Raw genomic sequence first — 17,743 nt, forward strand, 5'->3', positions numbered from 1 at the left:
GGCTGCTCCGAGCATGGGCAACTTTTCGTCCCGCCTGGTCCTTGCCGGCCGCGGGAGGACCCACCTCGTCCGCTTAGCGGCTTGGCGAGGCTGGCCGGAGAGGCGCAAACTCAGTAAGACCCTCCCAGGGTCCCTCCTGTTGATTGCTGCGTGGCGCTTGCAAGGCGCCTCGGGGAGGCTCTTGCAAAAACGCGCGCCTTCGGTGGGGGGGGGGGTTGGGTCGCCCCGCTCTTTTGCATCTGGGGCTGGGTGCCCTGCCCGCTGACTGACAAGCCTCGCGACTTGCTCCAGAGTAAGCTTGCACGGGCTTTCTGCGCGAGGGAAGGGCTCCGAGCTGAACCGAGGATACAATTGTATGTATCACCCTTTTGAATGAGTAGGGTGCGCCATTGTATCGAGGCGTATTGTTAACTAGGTTGGCCAAAAGGCCATAAAGTTCTACAAGGTGTTCTAAGGCCATTTATGCATGGAAGGTTTTGCCTTGGATTTTGCCACTCTCTATTTTTTATTTATTTAGTCAAATAGACGAAAGCAAAAAATAAAAAAAAATCCATACAGCAATCTTAATAGTTTAAAATACTATATATATATATATATATATATATATATATATATATATATATATATATATATATATATATATATATATAAAATTTAAAAAATGCCAATTTAAAAAATACAATATATATATAGTAAAAAAAAATTAACCAAATTTCTATATTACAGCTTATTTCAATATCCTCATTCATACTACCACACGGATTTGCCGCTCTCTAGATGCACATTTCCCCCATCCCAATTCTCAAAACTCTGCATGGGGGCTTATTGTTGAGAATTCAAATTATTGTTGCGTTTTGGGAATTCAAAACAAATTCAAAGCAAAACCTCCCATGCATAAATGGCCTAGGTATTAAGACACAAATGCGGTGGTCTGAGGTGTGAGCACTTAAAAGTTTTGTAAATGTTTCAGAATCCTTTCCTTCCATGTTGTTTTAACCATTCATAATTTCGGACGCCCCTTCCTCTCCTTAGGCAATGTGGTTATGTTGTGAATCGGTGAGTCAGAAACCCTCAAAATAATGCAGTAATTCTGTTTTTGTTTTTGCTCTTTGATCTGTTCCTTTTCTTTATCACAGACCACCAGAAATTATTTTCCTCAGGTTTTTGTTCTGCACCTTCAAGGATTGTTAGGGTTGAAGTTCTCAAGTAGGTAAATGTTTCAGGAGTCCTTTTTCTCCGTTGCATCCTGCACTCTTGCCTGTAACTTTAATTGTTGCACACAAGAGGGAACGTGAGCAGGTGTTTTTTGTCATGGCAGAGTACAAGCTGCAGGAGTGAGATAAACTTGGACCTGTTGAAATTCCTTCTTTTATACCACAGGTACAGGACAGACAGCCTGGTGACTTCTATTGAATGTAGGCAGCCATTCTGTGATTGTCTTATCACTTAAACCCCACAACGGAGCTGTTTACTTCACAGCATACTTTATGGATGAGTGAAAGTCACTGGAATTTCACAACCTTTTAGTTGCGACTTAAACTTTTTTATTTTTACAGATTCAGTGGGTTTGAAAATTGGATAACTAGAACCTTTCCTTTAAAGAACAGTGACACTACCATATTTCCTAGGTTTATTGTATCCTCGCATAAGAAGCTTGGATTAAAAGAGAGCTCTTTTGCAGTATATCTAGACAGAAGATGCACTTCCTGAACTTGTAGTGGAAATAGGTTTGGAGACAGTAGGAAGAAAACACTGATAACTTAAAGTGCCATCCTTCTAAATCTACTGACATCAATGGATATGACTCTGCTTAGGATGGCAGTATTAATTCTGTGAGTTCTCTGTGCAGGTGTATAGTTCTGGATGCTGGAGAGGAAGTGGTTCTCTTGGTCATTACTATTATTTCCTGACATCTATGATTCTATGACCTTAGGCAGATCATGAGAGAGAGGGCACCTTGGCCATCTTCTGGGCATGCAGTATGGGTCTGTGGGGTGGGGAGGTAGTTGTGAATTTTCTGCATTGTGCAGAGGGTTGGACTAGATTACCCTGGAGGTCCCTTCCAACTCTATGATTCTATGTCTTGACATCTTCACATGTGTGGCTTTGTATGAGCCCCTCTCAGTTTTCTATTGTCCTCAAGAAATTTGCTCTTCTGCTGTTTAGGACTTGTGTGTGCCAGTGAATACTGAGCATTCGTGTTGTTGCAGAGCAGAGGAATCAAGTGTTCTATGTTTTCAGTGTAGAACTGCATATTAGCACAATTATTCAGGTTATCGTTTTAATATGTATACACTGATGAAACAATGATAGATACACTGGCAATCAGTGCTGTTTTCTTGGCAGACAAATCATGCGATGCTTCATGAAACTTACTCCTACTAAGTGTTCAGCATAATGCTACAATATAGTGAAGATGCATTTATGATTATGTTCCATTAAAACACAGTGAGAATTACATCTGAGTAACTGTGGTTTAAGAGCCCCGTGGCGCAGAGTGGTAAGCTACAGTACTGCAGTCAAAAGCTCTGCTCATGACCTGAGTTCGATCCTGACGGAAGTCGGTTTCAGGTAGCCGGCTCAAGGTTGACAGCCTGCCATCCTTCCGAGGTCGGTAAAATGCGTACCCAGCTTGCAGGGGGTAAAAGGAAGCTGACTGGGGAAGGCTCTGGCAAACCACCCTGTAAACAACGTCTGCCTAGTAAACGTCGGGATGTGACGTCACCCCATGGCTCAGGAATGACCCGGTGCTTGCACAGGGGACCTTTACCTTAACTGTGGTTAGGATTCAGCTGTAAACTGTTAAGGTGATGAACTTGATTTATAGATTCTGTGTACTGTGCTTCAGAAATGGGGACAACCTATTCTTGCATGCATATTACAAAGAGAGAAAGCAACAGGCAAGAATAATGGAAATTGTGTAGTAGTAATCACTTCCACATTAATTGTACTACTTATCTCCTTGGAAGCTTTAATAGTTAAATAAGGCTGACCTCATTTTCCCAAGGCTGGGGACAGAGGATGGTGCTGGGAGAGAGGACTGCTCCGCGCCCCATGGTATGTGGGGTGCCTCAGGGGGCGATCCTCTCCCAATGCTATTTAACATCTATATGTGTTCTCTTGCCCAGCTGCTTTGGAGCTTTGGGCTAGGATGTCACCAGTACGCAGATGACACCCAGCTCTTTCTGTTGATGGGCAGTCGGCCAGACACCATCCCAGATGTTTTTGCTGAATGTCTGGGGGCCATGGTGGAATGGTTAAAGCAGAGCCGCCTGAAATTAAATCCATCAAAGACAGAAGTCCTGTGGCTGGGCTGGGCTGGACCAGATCGGGTGAACTCATTGCCGACCCTTGATGGAGTACAGTGAACATCACCTTCCTCTGTCAGGGGTCTGGGAGTGATCCTGGATGCCTCACTTTCTTTGGAGACCCAGGTCACCAATGTTGCCAGGTCGGCTTTTTTTTTCATCATTGCCTGGCCCAGCAACTTATGTCCTACCTATCCCACCCTGACCTGGCCACAGTGATCCATGAAACAGTGAACGGTGTGGGACCCTTGTATTTGCGGGACCACCTCATCCGTTATATCCTCATTTGATGGCAAAAAGATCTGGAAACAAGAAATCAAAATTTTTTCAAGAATGTTTACTTGTGAATTATAGTGACTTCTCATCCAGGAGCTCTTCAAATAATTTTGAATGTTTAGGCCTGGTAGTCGGATATTTCCCCAAAGGCTGTAAATTCTGGTTTTTTAATTGAATGCTACAATAGATGTGGCATCACATAGTGCCAAATGACCAACAGCATTTGTCTAAAATATTTTCACCTAAAATATAAATAGGGAAGATCAGCACGTGCCCTTCCCCGTGCAGAAGGTGTCTTCAGCTCACAGAAGAACTGTTTTGCACATCATGCTGGAATATTGCACTATAAATGTATAATAAAATCCAAAGTTTGCTTTGGCTTGCCCAATGGTCTCAACAACAGTTTGCTCCTCTTGTGCTAGCAGAAGTATAAAACTCCAGAACAACCTATAGTAGCACTAAGTGAACTCCTGTGTAAGCATTTGTGAAAAAGAGCTAGCGGGTGTTTTTCTTTCTTTCACTGTTCTTTGAGTCCTGCCTATTATAATCTGTTAGAGATGTAAAATGTATATTCCTCCAGTTCTTGATGCAGTTCTTAACCTGTTCCATACTGAAAGAATTTGCTACTGGTGTAAAATGTGAAAAACTAAGAATATTAGCATTCCCCAAATGAACAGTCACTATATCATTTGTGGAAGAACCTTTTCCTATTTTTTCTTTGTCTTAAATTGCAGAAGTCAACATAAGATTTTTCATGTCTGATTACTGGAGGATTATTTTGTGCAAGGAAACTGGGAGCTGCAATTGTTTTGCAAGAGACAGCCAGCCTAATGAAGGGAAAGAAGACACAGACCATCGCATTGTGGTGTCAGACATCATCCGGCTTGTGCAAGATAAGGAGAAGGAACCAACAATACAGCCAGGTATAGTAATCTCTGCTAGATTCTACATCTTGGGAACATGACTGTCATCTTACTGTAAAATAAATTGTGTGGGAGTGACATTTAAGATAATTATTTAATTCAAGGTGGGATGGCCAAGTCATACGTACAAAAAATTGACATAGATATGGAAAACAGTGTCCATGACCAAGCTAGTTGGATGCCGAATGATCAGTCTAAAGTTAAAAGTAAGTTCGCACTGCAGTGTAGAGTATTGGAGTCCAGGCTAAAAGACATTCTTACATGGCTTTGTGAAATATGAAGTAACAGATTCTGAGATTTGTAACAACAGTCAGAAAATATGTCTCCATCCATGAGAAGCTATCTACATGTAGGGATGAATAAAAATAATATGGTTTATATAATTTAACTATTTATCTTATCAGATATTGTCGAAGGCTTTCACGGTCCGAGTTCATTGGTTCTTGTAGGTTATCCGGGCTGTGTGACCGTGGTCTTGGTATTTTCTTTCCTGACGTTTCACCAGCAGCTGTGGCAGGCATCTTCAGAGGAGTAACACTGAAGGACAGTGTCCTCTGAAGATGCCTGCCACAGCTGCTGGAGAAACGTCAGGAAAGAAAATACCAAGACCACGGTCACACAGCCCGGATAACCTACAAGAACCAATTATCAGATATTGTTTATTTTTCTTTTTTACTATTGCATTTCTTAATTCTTACAAGTATTGATGTTTCCTACTATATGTTCACTATAGCCATTTATGCATGGGAGGTTTTGCCTTGGATTTGCTGCTCTCTAGATGCACATTTTCTCCATCCAAATTCTCAGCACACAACAATAAGCCCCCTTGCAGAGTTTTAAGAATTGGATGGGGGAAATGTGCATCTAGAGAGTGGCAAAACCTCCCATGCATAAATGGCCTATGTCATCCGTAAAGGAGTCATTGACCCGAGTCCTTCTATTTCATTTGTAGTAATCTCAGTTCTTCTTTTCTTTTATGCTTTGTTTTTATCAATATCACATAATATATTTTTAAAAAATACGCTTTCAATCTACTTTCAATGCACTTTAGTGATTGTTTGCAAGTGGATTTTGCCATTTCACACAGCAATATTCAGTTACAAAGTGCATTATTCAACATGGGTAAATGTCTTTCTCTCTTTGTCACATTCTGCCACACATTATAACTTTGCAATGTAACTTAAAGCATGATTTGATTACTATGTGCTTATAGCCCACACTCTCCTAAATATTCAAAGCAAGTAGAAACAATTCCAAGACCTGATTTCCAGTTCTCAAATGGCTCTCACATCCTACACAAAGTCATAAAGGGACAAATGATAATGTGACTAGGAAACATGGTCCCTTTCCTCTTTCGGCTTTGACCTTGCTGCCTCCTATATCCACTATCTGTTCCTCCTATTCATAGAGAGACACTGGGTGGGTTGGGGGGATATTGAAGACAGATTGTTGTGAAGACAGGATGGAGGTAATGCTATCCATTGTGTGATGTTCTGCCAACACACTTTCAAATGGCATATAATATTCTCTTTGTCCCTCTCACCTCAGTGCCTATGATCAGCGCATCTATTTCCTGTTTCTGCAAAATGTAGGAAAAGATAATTGAGTGAGCCTCCTGTTTTGTGGTTTGCTCAGCTTCATCTCTGTAGATGTATCTGTTTCTTTCTCCAGGTCACTTAAGGACTGTAATTCGCTTTCAGCATGGTTATCCAGCTAACTTTTGATCCTGAGGTAGCCTGATAAGGTTAGGTTTAGCAGCTGATGAAACTGCTCCTAAAACCTCCGGAAAAGTAATTGGAATTTATTAAAAACTGTCTACCCCATTGCTTTTGCTGGTTTTTCTGTTGCCAAGTGATATCTCAGTTCAAGACGAACAGGCTGTCTGGCTTGTTTAACAGAATGTACAGTACAATCCTAAACAGAATTACACTATCCAAAGTTAATTAAAGTTGTAAGTGCATGACTGCTGCCATGAACATTCTCATTGTTAGCTGAGCTACAGCAGGTCTTGGATATCCCTTTAAGTTTTCAATCCAACACTTACCAGCAAATGTAGAGTTTGTATGTGGACATCATTGTTCAGACAATTAAGGGATGAGCCAGAGATGGAAGTGTGGTGAGGAAAAAAATTATTGAGTAATAATGATACATTGGGACTTAAAAATGATGCACTCTCACACGAGGGTAACATTTGTTGGTACATTAGTAAAAATCATGTGAGAACACTGAATTAAAATACCATGGGATATCGTATCCAGATAAAGCAATTCAAAATGGAGTGAGTACCCAATTTCAAATAACCTTGGGAACCGTGTCAGTAGCTTTGATCAAATTAACAAGTCTACACAGTATAGGAATGCAAAGTGGTGAAACTGGGCAGCAATGGTTGGATACAGGCTACTGGTAAAGGTTACAGAGCCACAGGGACTAGCCCTTGTCGCGAGGAGCTAGCGGATTAGATTAGAGTCCTCAGGATACAATCCAGAAACACCAAACTACAAAAAGCCAGTGTTTGCTGTAAATAATCTGTGCACTGTAAATAAACAATCTCCAACACTCGACTTCCACCAAAATCTCCCCACACTCAGTCACAGGGTAATAGACATTTATACATTTCACAGGCTTCAGGAACCAATCAGTTTACAGCTGAGTCATTCTTAGTCATTGCTCCTATTTCACCTTATTTCATCAGCCATGGTTAACACTTGTTCTAACCAGCTCAAGGCAGTCTCCCAGGATGCAATGTGTTCCTGAGCTTTCAGTTTCTGATATGCCATGACTTGCATTTCTTGACAGCCCTAACCAAGATGGTCCTGAGTAACTCAATCTCGTCAGATCTCGGAAGCTAAGCAGGGTCAGCCCTGGTTAGTATTTGGACGGGAGACCACCAAGGGAGTCCGGGGTCACTATGCAGAGGCAGGCAATGGCAAATCGCTTCTGAATGCCTTGAAAACCCCACGGGGTCACTGTAAACTGGCTCTGACTTGATAGTACCTTTACACTACCAGGGAAGAAATCCATCAATTTACTGTACTGAAAAAGAATTATGATAAAAAATGCTGGAAAAGCCAGGAGATTGCAGGAAAGCCAGCGTGATGTAGTGGTTGGAAGCGGTGGATGCTAGTCTGGTGAACCGGCTTGGTTTCCCCACTCCTACACATGAAGCCAGCTGGGTGACATTGGGCTAGTCACAGTTCTCTCAGAGCTCTCTCAGCCCCACCTATCTCACAAGGTGTCTGTTGTGGGGAGAGAAAGGGAGGGGTGATTGTAAGCCAGTTTGATTCTCCTTAAAAGGTAGAGAAAGTCAGCATATAAAAACCAACTCTTCTTGTTGTTCCTATTGCTGCAACTACATTATTGATTTACGAAAGTAGAAATCAGCTAGGTTAAGTTGATAATGTGTTTCCAGGTTTGTGGGCTTGTTCGTGGGCTTCCTAGAGGCACTGTGTGAACAGACTGCTGGACTTGATGGGGTTTGGTCTGATCCAGCATGGCCTTTCTTACGTTCTTATGAAACAGAAGAGTTTAAAACTGATAATGGGCATATTGGATAATAGTAGATATTTTATGTTGAAAAAGCATTGCAAAAAATGAGAATGTGGCTCAGTGGTACAGCTGCTCAATTTGTTGAAAAAGTTGCAGATTATCAATTTAAACGTGTAAATGTTAACACACAGCTGTTACTTTCACATGTATAGAAATCCATAGCTATTGTCTACATTTTATGGGGGAGGAGAGTGAAATAATCGGTCCAGTCAAAAATGTCAAACTGGGAGTTGCTGGCAACTGTTATACTGGAGAGATGTGCTGAGATCCTGCAGGTGTCACTTAATAATAAGTTTGGAACAGATTCAGCTGGGCTTATTGCCAAGATAGTAGTCATTTTAATAATATGGAAATTCAGATGAGAAAGGAAATAACACAGCCCAGCCAAGAATCTATTAAGTATTGTAAATCTTGCTAAATCCAGTTACTCAGTACAGCACGAATTATTAATCCCATACACTACCACTTGAAAAGTCAAAATATGTGCAGTACTTTGCAAGGTTTTTTTAATTGAATGACATAAAATACTTCTAATATCCATTATTCAAGATGTGATTTTCATTTCTAACAGGATAAAGTGGACGGTAGCTTGGATGAAAATTCTAATTTTAATTGCTTTTAGCTAGTTGCTTTGAGAAGCATCTCTGCTATTGTTAAATGGCTTAAATAACTATTAGAGTTTTAATACTGTGTTTTGTGTGGATTTAAATTTTTTATCTGCGAGGGTGACATGTAATAAATCTGAGATACAACTCTCAAACCTCTCCTTGGGCAGAGCAGTGGGATATAAGTTTTGTAAACAGACTTCAAAAGATTTGGGTTTTTTGTTGCCAAGATCAACTGTATTTTTAGGCGTTGTCTTGTGTTTTGTTCGGTGTATTAGCCTCTCCTCTGACAACTTACAACTATGTACATCCTTTTCATAAAAGTGTAAGCATTCTCCCTTTTCCTTTTATGTTATGTAGCTTCATCCTACCTAGTATTAAATATTAACCAGTGACAGGTTTTGAAAAAGGAACTGTAATGACTCCTAAGCATTTCAGCCTGGAAACCAATTTTAGGGCTAGCCATTCTTTTAAAATGTCAAGTTCCTAGAGGCATTTTTAACAAGTGTACACTCTTAAGTCTAGGTTTTACCCCGCATGCTCTCAAAGTATTTGGAGAATGGTATGAAAATAGTATGGGCTGTCCAGTTGCAGGGAGTTTCCCATTAAGATTTAGAATTTATCAGTGGCCCAGACCAAGCTAAGATATGCCCCATTCTGCCCAATGTTGCTGATAACTTCATCCTCATCCTACTTTATTGAACTGGAATATATCCCTTAATTGATTATCATTAGGTTCATGTGAAAGATGAAGCACTTGCTCTTCTTGTGTAAGTGAATATACTGTGCTCAGGCCTCACCTAGAGTATTGTGTTCAGTTTTGGGCACCGCAATTTACCGTATTTTTCGCTCCATAGCACGCACCTGACCGTAACACGCCCCCCCCCCCCCAGCTGGCCGTCAGGGCGGGGAAAGCCAGCTCGCGCTGGAACGACGCGAGCCGGCTCTGTGCGCCCCGCCCGCCTCCCAGCTGGGAGGTGGGCGGGGAAAGCCGGCTTGCTGTTCCAGCGTGCCCAGCTGGCTCTGTGCGCCCCAGCGCTGGAATGGGGCACACAGAGCCGGCTCTCATCGTTCCAGTGCGCCCAGCCGGCTCTGTGCGCACATTCGCTCCATAGACATTTCCCCTCACTTTTGAGGAGGAAAAAAGTGTGTGTTATGGAGCGAAAAATACGGTAAGAAGAATGTAGACAAGGGGGAACGTGTCCAGAGGAGGGCAACAAAGATGGTGAGTGGTCTGGAGACCAAGCCCTGTGAGGAAAGGTTGAAGGAGCTAGGTATGTCAAATCAAATCTTTATTTCGATACAAGATCAGCTCTGAATAAAAATTAAAAAGTTAAAATAATAAAATATTGTCATAATTCTGGGAAAGGTGGTTTGTAGAGGGGGAGGAAGAATCATCTATGGGGTGAGATTTTCAGTCAGCCATTTATGAATCCCACAAGACTGAAAACAAAATTTGGTCAAATAAAACAGTAGTAGGCAAAAGTAAACAAGCAAAAATAGCAAAGTGCAATCAATGTATTACACGAATGTAACAAGATAAACAAGCAAAGCTAAGCAACCGAGGTTACAAAGCAAGTAGTAGAAACAATAAACTTAATACTAATAAATATGCAAAAGTTCATATGAAGCATATAGTTGCGTTCTAGTCAATTTCATGTTCTTCGGACTACGGAGGAGTAGGTGGTGGTAACGCGGCTCCGGAAGTATTCCAGTGCTTTCGCTACACGAGGTAGCTTCATCAGCCACGAGGGCTTAATTGTACAATTCCTAGGATAAGTTTGGAGCTCCCGAACGGGCTGCTAGCAAAAAATTCATACGTGGAAAAGACTGTCAATTGAAAACAAAATTTGGCTACTTCGGTGGTTATTTCCCAAGAGGAGTCTGCTAAGAGAAGGGAAACTTTAGATTCTTCAGATCTCCCAGAAAAAGTTGACAAAGCGGGGAGAATAAACTGCGATCTTATATCGTTGTAGAAAGGGCAGTTCAACAGGACATGTTCTGTAGTTTCCACTTTCTCTGTTTTGCATGGACTTAATCGTTGGTAGAAATGAATACGGTGATATTTGCATTCCAGGAGGGCTGAAGGTAGGACATTGAAATGTGCAAGAGTAAAGGCCCTTCTGTATTTACGTACTTCCAGGTATCCAAGATAGTCTGCAGAATTAAAAGATTTAATCTGTTGCAGGATGGGTGAGTATTTATGGATCTGAGCCTGACTGATTGAAGGGCATGATTCCAGAGTCTTTGTTTGCTTTTTGGTATCCCAGGGGTAATATGGCTTGTGGAGAAAGGCCATGTTTTTGACGCTTCTTCTCTATTACACTGGGTATGTTTAGCTTGGAGAGGAGACGACTGAGAGGTAATATGATAATATGATAACCATCTTTAAGTACTTGAAGGGCTGTCATATAGAGGATGGTGCCGAGTTGTTTTCTGTTGCCCCAGAAGGTTGAACCAGAACCAACTGGTTGAAATTAAATCTAAAGAGTTTCTTTCTAAACATTAGGAAGAACTTTCTAACAGTTAGAGCGGTTCCTCAGTGGAACAGGCTTCCTTGGAAGGTGGTGAGCTCTCCTTCTCTGGAGGTTTTTTAAGCAATGGCTACATGGCCATCTGTCAGCAATGCTTATTCTATGACCTTAGGCAAATTATGAGAGGGAGGGCATCTTGGCCATCTTCTGGGCATGGAGTAGGGGTCACTGGGGGTGTGAGGGGGAAGGTAATTGTGAATTTCCTGCATTGTGCAGGAGATTGGACTAGATGACCCTGGTGTCCCTTCCAACTCTATGATTCTATGAATAAAAGGATATAAGTTGGGACAGTGTAGCATTTACATTATGAACATTGTTGACTGTATGGAATGAATATGAGGAATGAAGATGTAAACATAATAATTTCAGCTGTTAAAGCCATTTTCCTTTTAATTTTTACTTCACAACATTTCCTTTGGTCTTGCAAACTGTTCTATCCAGTGTTGCCTCAAAAGATGCTTTTGTTTGTGAATTTAGCCAGCAAGGTGATTGATCAAATGCCACTGATTGCAGGCAATTACGTCAGGCTGTTGGCCACTAGAAGCCATGGAACACCAGGTAGATCTTAGCAAGCATTTGTCTGCACCATCTGGTGTGATGAACCTGACTACGGCAAAACAGAGGCAAAGAGTACAGTAGTCGCAGATGAGTCATTTTGCAACTCCCAGCAGGAACCCATGAAATAATTTGCTACACCATCTGTACATGGGTACCAGCCAAACTGAACCGCAGACCGTATAGTGTTCTGTTTCATATCTTCTAGAGATGTGTTAATGATAGAAAATTATGTGGTGAAAGCATTACATTTTATGTACACAAGAAACAATCCACTTTCTGGTAATTTAGTGTGGGATGTAGGCCATTTAGCATTATCTTTTTCATTATGATATAAATTCATTAGGATGCCATTAGGATGCCTTTACAGGTTTCAGCTCTAGTATGAGCTAGAAGACCTATAGAGATGGACCCCTGTTACCATTATAATAAATTCATGGAGGATAGGTCTGTCAGTGGCTACTAGCCATGGTGACTAAAGGGAACCCCCCACATTCCGAGGCAGTAAACGTATGAATTACCAGTGCCAGGAGAAAACATCAGGGGATGGCCTTGGCCTCTATGTCCTGTTGAGCCAGTGTAGTATAGTGGTTAAGAGCAGTGGTTTGGAGCGGTGACGTCTGATCTGGAGAACTGGGTTTGATTCCCCACTCCTCCACATGAGAGAAGCTTTTCTCCCTCTCTGATAATACTAGAATGTGGGGTCATTTGCAGAAGCTGAAGAGTGAGAGATTCAAAACAGAAAAAAAGAAGTATTTCTTCACACAACACATAGTTGAATTGTGGAACTCCCTGGCCCAGGATGTGGTGATGGCAGCAAACTTGGAAGGCTTTAAGAGGGGAGTAGATATGTTCATGGAGGATAGGGCTATCTATGGCTACAAGTCAAAATGAATACTAGTCATCATACTTATTCTCTCCAGGATCAGAGGAGCATGCCTATTATATTAGGAACACAGGCAGGATGCTGCTGCGGTCATCTTGTTTGAGGACTTCCTAGAGGCACCTGGTTGGCCACTGTTGTGAGTAGACTGCTGGACTTGATGGGCCTTGGTCTGATCCAGCATGGCTTTTCTTATGTGTGTATTTGTCTATTATAGTTATACCCCCACACACAATTTATTCCATCAAGGAGATCTAATTAACATACACAATGTTTCTAGGTGGTTTCTTAACTAGGCACTACAAGCCTGCTTGGCTTCAGCAAGGTTGCTGTACCATGCTCGAAGGTCCAATTGTACCCATTTAGAGAGTACTTACATTTAAAAACATAACATAGGGGCCAAGTTTGGCAAACAACAGTGGTAATCCTGTCCCTGCACGAAAAGAAGAGTTGTTTTTTATATGCCGACTTTCTCCACCACTTAAGGGAGAATAAAAACGGCTTACAATCGCCTTCCCTTCCCCTCCGCACAACAGACACCTTGTGAGGTAGGTGGGGCTGAGAGAGTGTGACTAGCACAAGGTCAACCAGCTGGCTTTGTGTAGAGGAGTGGGGAAACAAATCCAGTTTCTGTCTAAAGACATGCGCTGTCAAGCACAGGTTTTTATTTATTTAATTAAATATTTTTGGTAGCTTTCTACCTTGAGGAACTTAAGGCGGCTTACAATGTAAATAAAACCATGATTAAATAAATAAAATGAAATAAAACAAACAACCCCTCCCCAAAACCACAATTTAAAATCTCAGGACTGCTAATAAATTAATATGAAATTAGTCAAATTAAGTCCTAATGCTTAGGGTGTAAGCCTTCTCTCTGTCTGTTTCCTGTACATAGGGTTTTTTTGTTGGGTTTTTGTCGCTCCACGTGAGGCTCCTACAGTCTCCAGCAATACAGCTCAGAAATAATCTGCTCACCTTATCTGTTTGTAAGAACTAGGTTGTGTAAATGTTTTCTTAGTGGAAATAATACATTGTAAAGAAGCTAATCTTTAGACATTTTTCTATTCTTCTGAGCTGAATGTGTTCTGACATCAATGTTTAATTAGGGATAGTAGGTAGCAACCGGTACCATGCCCAAGGAAGTAGCCCAGTAATGCTGTGTGATGGTGGAAAATGCCATCAAGTCGCAACTGACTTGCGGCGACTGTGTAGGAATTTCAAAGCAAGAAACAAGATTGTTTGCCCCTGCCTGCCTCTGCGTAGCAGCCCTGGACTTCCATGGCGGTCTCCCATCCAAGTACTAATCAGGGCCGACCCTGCTTAGCTTCCAAGAACTGACGAGATCAGGCTAGCCTGGGCCATCCACCTCAAGGCTGTAAAAGAAGAAGAAGAGTTGGTTTTTATATGTTGACTTTCTCTACCACTGAAGGGAGAGTCAAACTGGCTTACAATCACCTTCCCCTCCCCACAACAGAGACCCTGTGAGGTAGGTGGGGCTAGGTGAAAGTGTGTGACTAGCCCAAGGTCACCCAGCTGGCTTCATGTGTAGGAGTGGGGAAACAAATTCAGTTCACAAGACCAGCCTCTGCCACTCATGTGGAGGAGTGGGGAATCAAACCCGGTTCTCCAGATCAGAGCCCACCGCTGCAGTAGCTGCTGTAACATAGTATAAAGAGCTTGAGCTGTGAATCAAGGAGCCATCAGTTTGAATGCTGTTTTGTAACGGACATGTTCTCTTGTACTAATTATTATCTATAATTATTATCTATAATAAATAATTATCTATCTGATTCCCACCCATGCTTCCTGCCTAGGGATACCTAAATCCTCAGATGGGGGCACTCTCGCCTCAAACAGATGATCTGCAGACTTGGGTGACCACCTAGTTCTGCAGAAAAATCTGAAAATTAAAAAACGGGGGATTTAAATTCCCCCAATTAGAAAAAAAGTGTTGTCTGTAAATGCACAGAAAATGCTCCTATCTCTCTGGGCCTGGCTGCCGTGTCGGAGGAGCTGCTCCGGCCCTGAAAGCCTTGCCCTTCAGGTGAGGAGGAGGCTGGGATCCGCTCCAGGCAGGTGCGGCAAGGCCTCCCTCCCAGCCCCTCTCTCTCATTGGCTTGCCAAGTGGGGGCCTGTGAAACTCGTGGGGGAGGGGGAAATTGCATCTCCCCTCCCATCACTTACTAAACAGTGATGTGGGGTGGGCAGGCCCCACTGCCAGCTCCCGTGCTCTGCCCCCATGGAAGGGCTCCTGGGCTCCCCCGTCGTCGACGAGCTGGTGAGAGAGTGGGGCTGCTGGGGAGAAGGTCTGCAGCTGCAATGGGGGGATCAGATACCACCCTTGAGGGGGAGATGAGATTCCCCCCCTGCGAGTTTTGCAGGCCCCCACTTGTTCTTTGATATTCTCCATACACTATCTGCAATATCGCCCTGACCTGGATGGCCCAGGCTAGCCTGATCTCGTCAGATCTCAGAAGCTAAGCAGGGTCAGCCCTGGTTAGTATTTGAATGGGAGACCACCAAGGAATACCAGGGTTGCTGTGCAGAGGAAGGCACTGGCAAACCCCCTCTGTTAGTCTCTTGCCATGAAAACCCTAAAAGGGGTCGCCATAAGTCAGCTGCGACTTGACGGCATTCACACACACACACACATCTGCAATATCACTATATTAATATAGTATGTCGATGATTAAGATAAGTACAATAAGACAGTGAAAGATGATCACTTTGAATAGTTCAGTACTGCACAGTATTTTTTTCTAATTTGTTGAGGGTTGAATTAATACCTCCAACATTGTTTTAATTGCCCAGGCTATTTTGGTTGTGGGGTTTGTGTGTGTTAAGGGCCACTTCTGACTTACGGCGACTTCTGAATTAATGATCTCCAGAATGTCCTATCGTTAATAGCCTTGCTCAAGCCTTGCAGACTGAGGACTGTGGCTTCCTTTATAGAATCAATCCATTTCATGTTGGGTCTTCCTCTTTCCCTGCTGCCTTCAACTTTTCCTAGCGTTTTGTCTTTTCTAGTGACTCTTGTCTTCTCATAATGTGACCAAAGTATAATAGCCCCCGTTTATTCATTTTAGCTTCTAGGGAGAACAGAGGCTTGATTTGGTCTAGAACCCACTTATTTGTCTTTTAGATGGTCCATAGTATCCGTAAAACTCTCCTCCAGCACCACATTTCAAATTATTGGTTGTGGAGTGCAGTATAATATACTTACTGTATTTATAATAGAGATTCATTCAGACTGTTGGGGAACTAGTTCCTACTTCTGAAAATGAGTTGTCTCCCAAAATAAGCCTTGGCACCTGTTTGCTGTTCCCAGATGATGATGATTTTGGTATTGCTATGTCCTCTGGCACTTTTTAAAAATTGTACAAAACTGGAATACCCTTATGCTACAAAATCAGCAAACTACAAATAAACAGCATAAGACAAAAAGGTGCAATGTATGTATCAAAAAGTATCACAACCAAAAAGTATATGTCAATAACATCACAGAAGAAAGGTAAGTGGAAAAATAGTAGTCCATATGGCTTGAAGCTTGTAATTCACTTGATGAAGTAAATCACTTGGCAAGTGATTTACTTCATCAGGATGGAAGCAATATGGCGCTGACTATATGATGAATCTATAAGAATATTATGTTGGAGAATTGAAAAAGCTTAGCTCATTCTGAGCAATGCGAAACAGTCTTTAAAAGAGGCAGCCCGGCCGTCTTCTCTTCTCTTCTTTGAAGTTTTCTCCTTTGGAAAGATTTTGTCTGCTATATATATTATCTGCAAAGGAAAAAAAAAACAAGCTTCAAGCCATATGGACTTGGAAGTGGATTTATCCACTTACCTTTCTTCTGTGATGTATTAATTGTTCACATCTGCAAGAGATTAAGAAAATACTATGTGTCAGTCTTAATATTTCAGTAGTACGTGATGTATATTTGTTTATTGCTCTGTGAATATGTGTGGTTGACATATACTTTTTGGTTGTGATACTTTTTGATATATACATACATTGCACCTTTTTGCCTTATGCTGTTTATTTGTAGTTTACTTTTTTTTAATTGTCAGGGCACAGCCAATTTATGGCGACCCTGTGGGTTTTTCAAGGCAAGAGGTGTTCAGAGATGGTTTGCCATTGCTGCCTCTGTGTAAGGTCCCTGGACTTCTTTGGCAGTCTCCCATCCAAGCCCTAACCAGGGCTGACCCTGCTTAGCTTCTGAGATCTAGGATCATGGCACTGACACATTAAAAAAAGGTAATGGTCCCCTGTGCAAGCACCAGGTCATTCCTGACCCATGGGGTGACGTCACATCCCGACGTTTACTAGGCAGATTTTGTTTATGGGGTGTGGTTTGCCAGTGCCTTCCCCAGTCATCTTCCCTTTACCCCCACAACAAGCTGGGTACTCATTTTACCGACCTTGGAAGGATGGAAGGCTGAGTCAACCTTGAGCCAGCTACCTGAAACCCACTTCGGTCGGGATTGAACTTAGGTCGTGAGCAGAGCTTTTGACTGCAGTACTGCAGTTTACCACTGTGCACCACAGGGCTCCTTACTGACACATTAGGTCCCTTTTAAATGACTGAGATGAGGTTTGAAGGCTCATGTACACACCATTGTTGTCCAGCAGGTGCTGCTGTTGAATCATTGTGGCATGCTTGGTAATGGAAGTAATTTGGTATTTTTTTTAAGTAGGAGAAGGGAAACTGCTTCATTACCACTTTGGCAGAGCCAGGCTATTTGTATCACATACAAGAACACTCTGTAGAAATCCTGGTTGAGTGAACCCACTCACTTTTAAATCTTGGTTAACCTGATTTTTGTGAAGTAGAAAATGTGTGCACATTCAATATGCAAACTCATAGATTAAACTAGAATTGAACCAAGTAGCAGTTCTGAACAATGTGGACCCTTCTTCTAGAATTAGATAAAAGATGTTTGGATCATGTGCCTAATAAATCTCTTCCAAGTAAGTGAGGATCTTTCTACAGAAATGCCTTTCCCCGTGGTAAACCCACGTGACGATTCAGTTTCCAAGGAAACCAGTTCTCTGCGAAGGACTGTATTAAGCTGAATCTGTCAGTTATATGGAAGTTGATTGTGTGGTTGCT

The 17,743-nt window shown here is 42.1% G+C and overlaps 2 protein-coding genes across 3 annotated transcripts in view; one reads left to right on the forward strand and one right to left on the reverse strand.

Annotated features, from left to right (window-relative positions):
- PCID2 (PCI domain containing 2) overlaps nt 1-17,743 on the reverse strand; it is a 279,698-nt gene that overhangs the window by 70,139 nt on the left and 191,816 nt on the right. The window lies entirely within an intron of this gene.
- Nucleotides 4,341-17,743, forward strand: part of MCF2L (MCF.2 cell line derived transforming sequence like) — a 130,721-nt gene continuing 117,318 nt past the window's right edge. For both annotated transcript variants that reach the window (XM_056862003.1, XM_056862004.1), the window contains exon 1: nt 4,341-4,507. The gene's annotated coding sequence lies outside the window, so the exon portion shown is untranslated. The remainder of the gene's footprint in view (nt 4,508-17,743) is intronic.

The sequence above is a fragment of the Euleptes europaea genome, chromosome 16 (assembly GCF_029931775.1).
Source record: "Euleptes europaea isolate rEulEur1 chromosome 16, rEulEur1.hap1, whole genome shotgun sequence".
Classification (NCBI taxonomy): Eukaryota; Metazoa; Chordata; class Lepidosauria; order Squamata; family Sphaerodactylidae; genus Euleptes; species Euleptes europaea.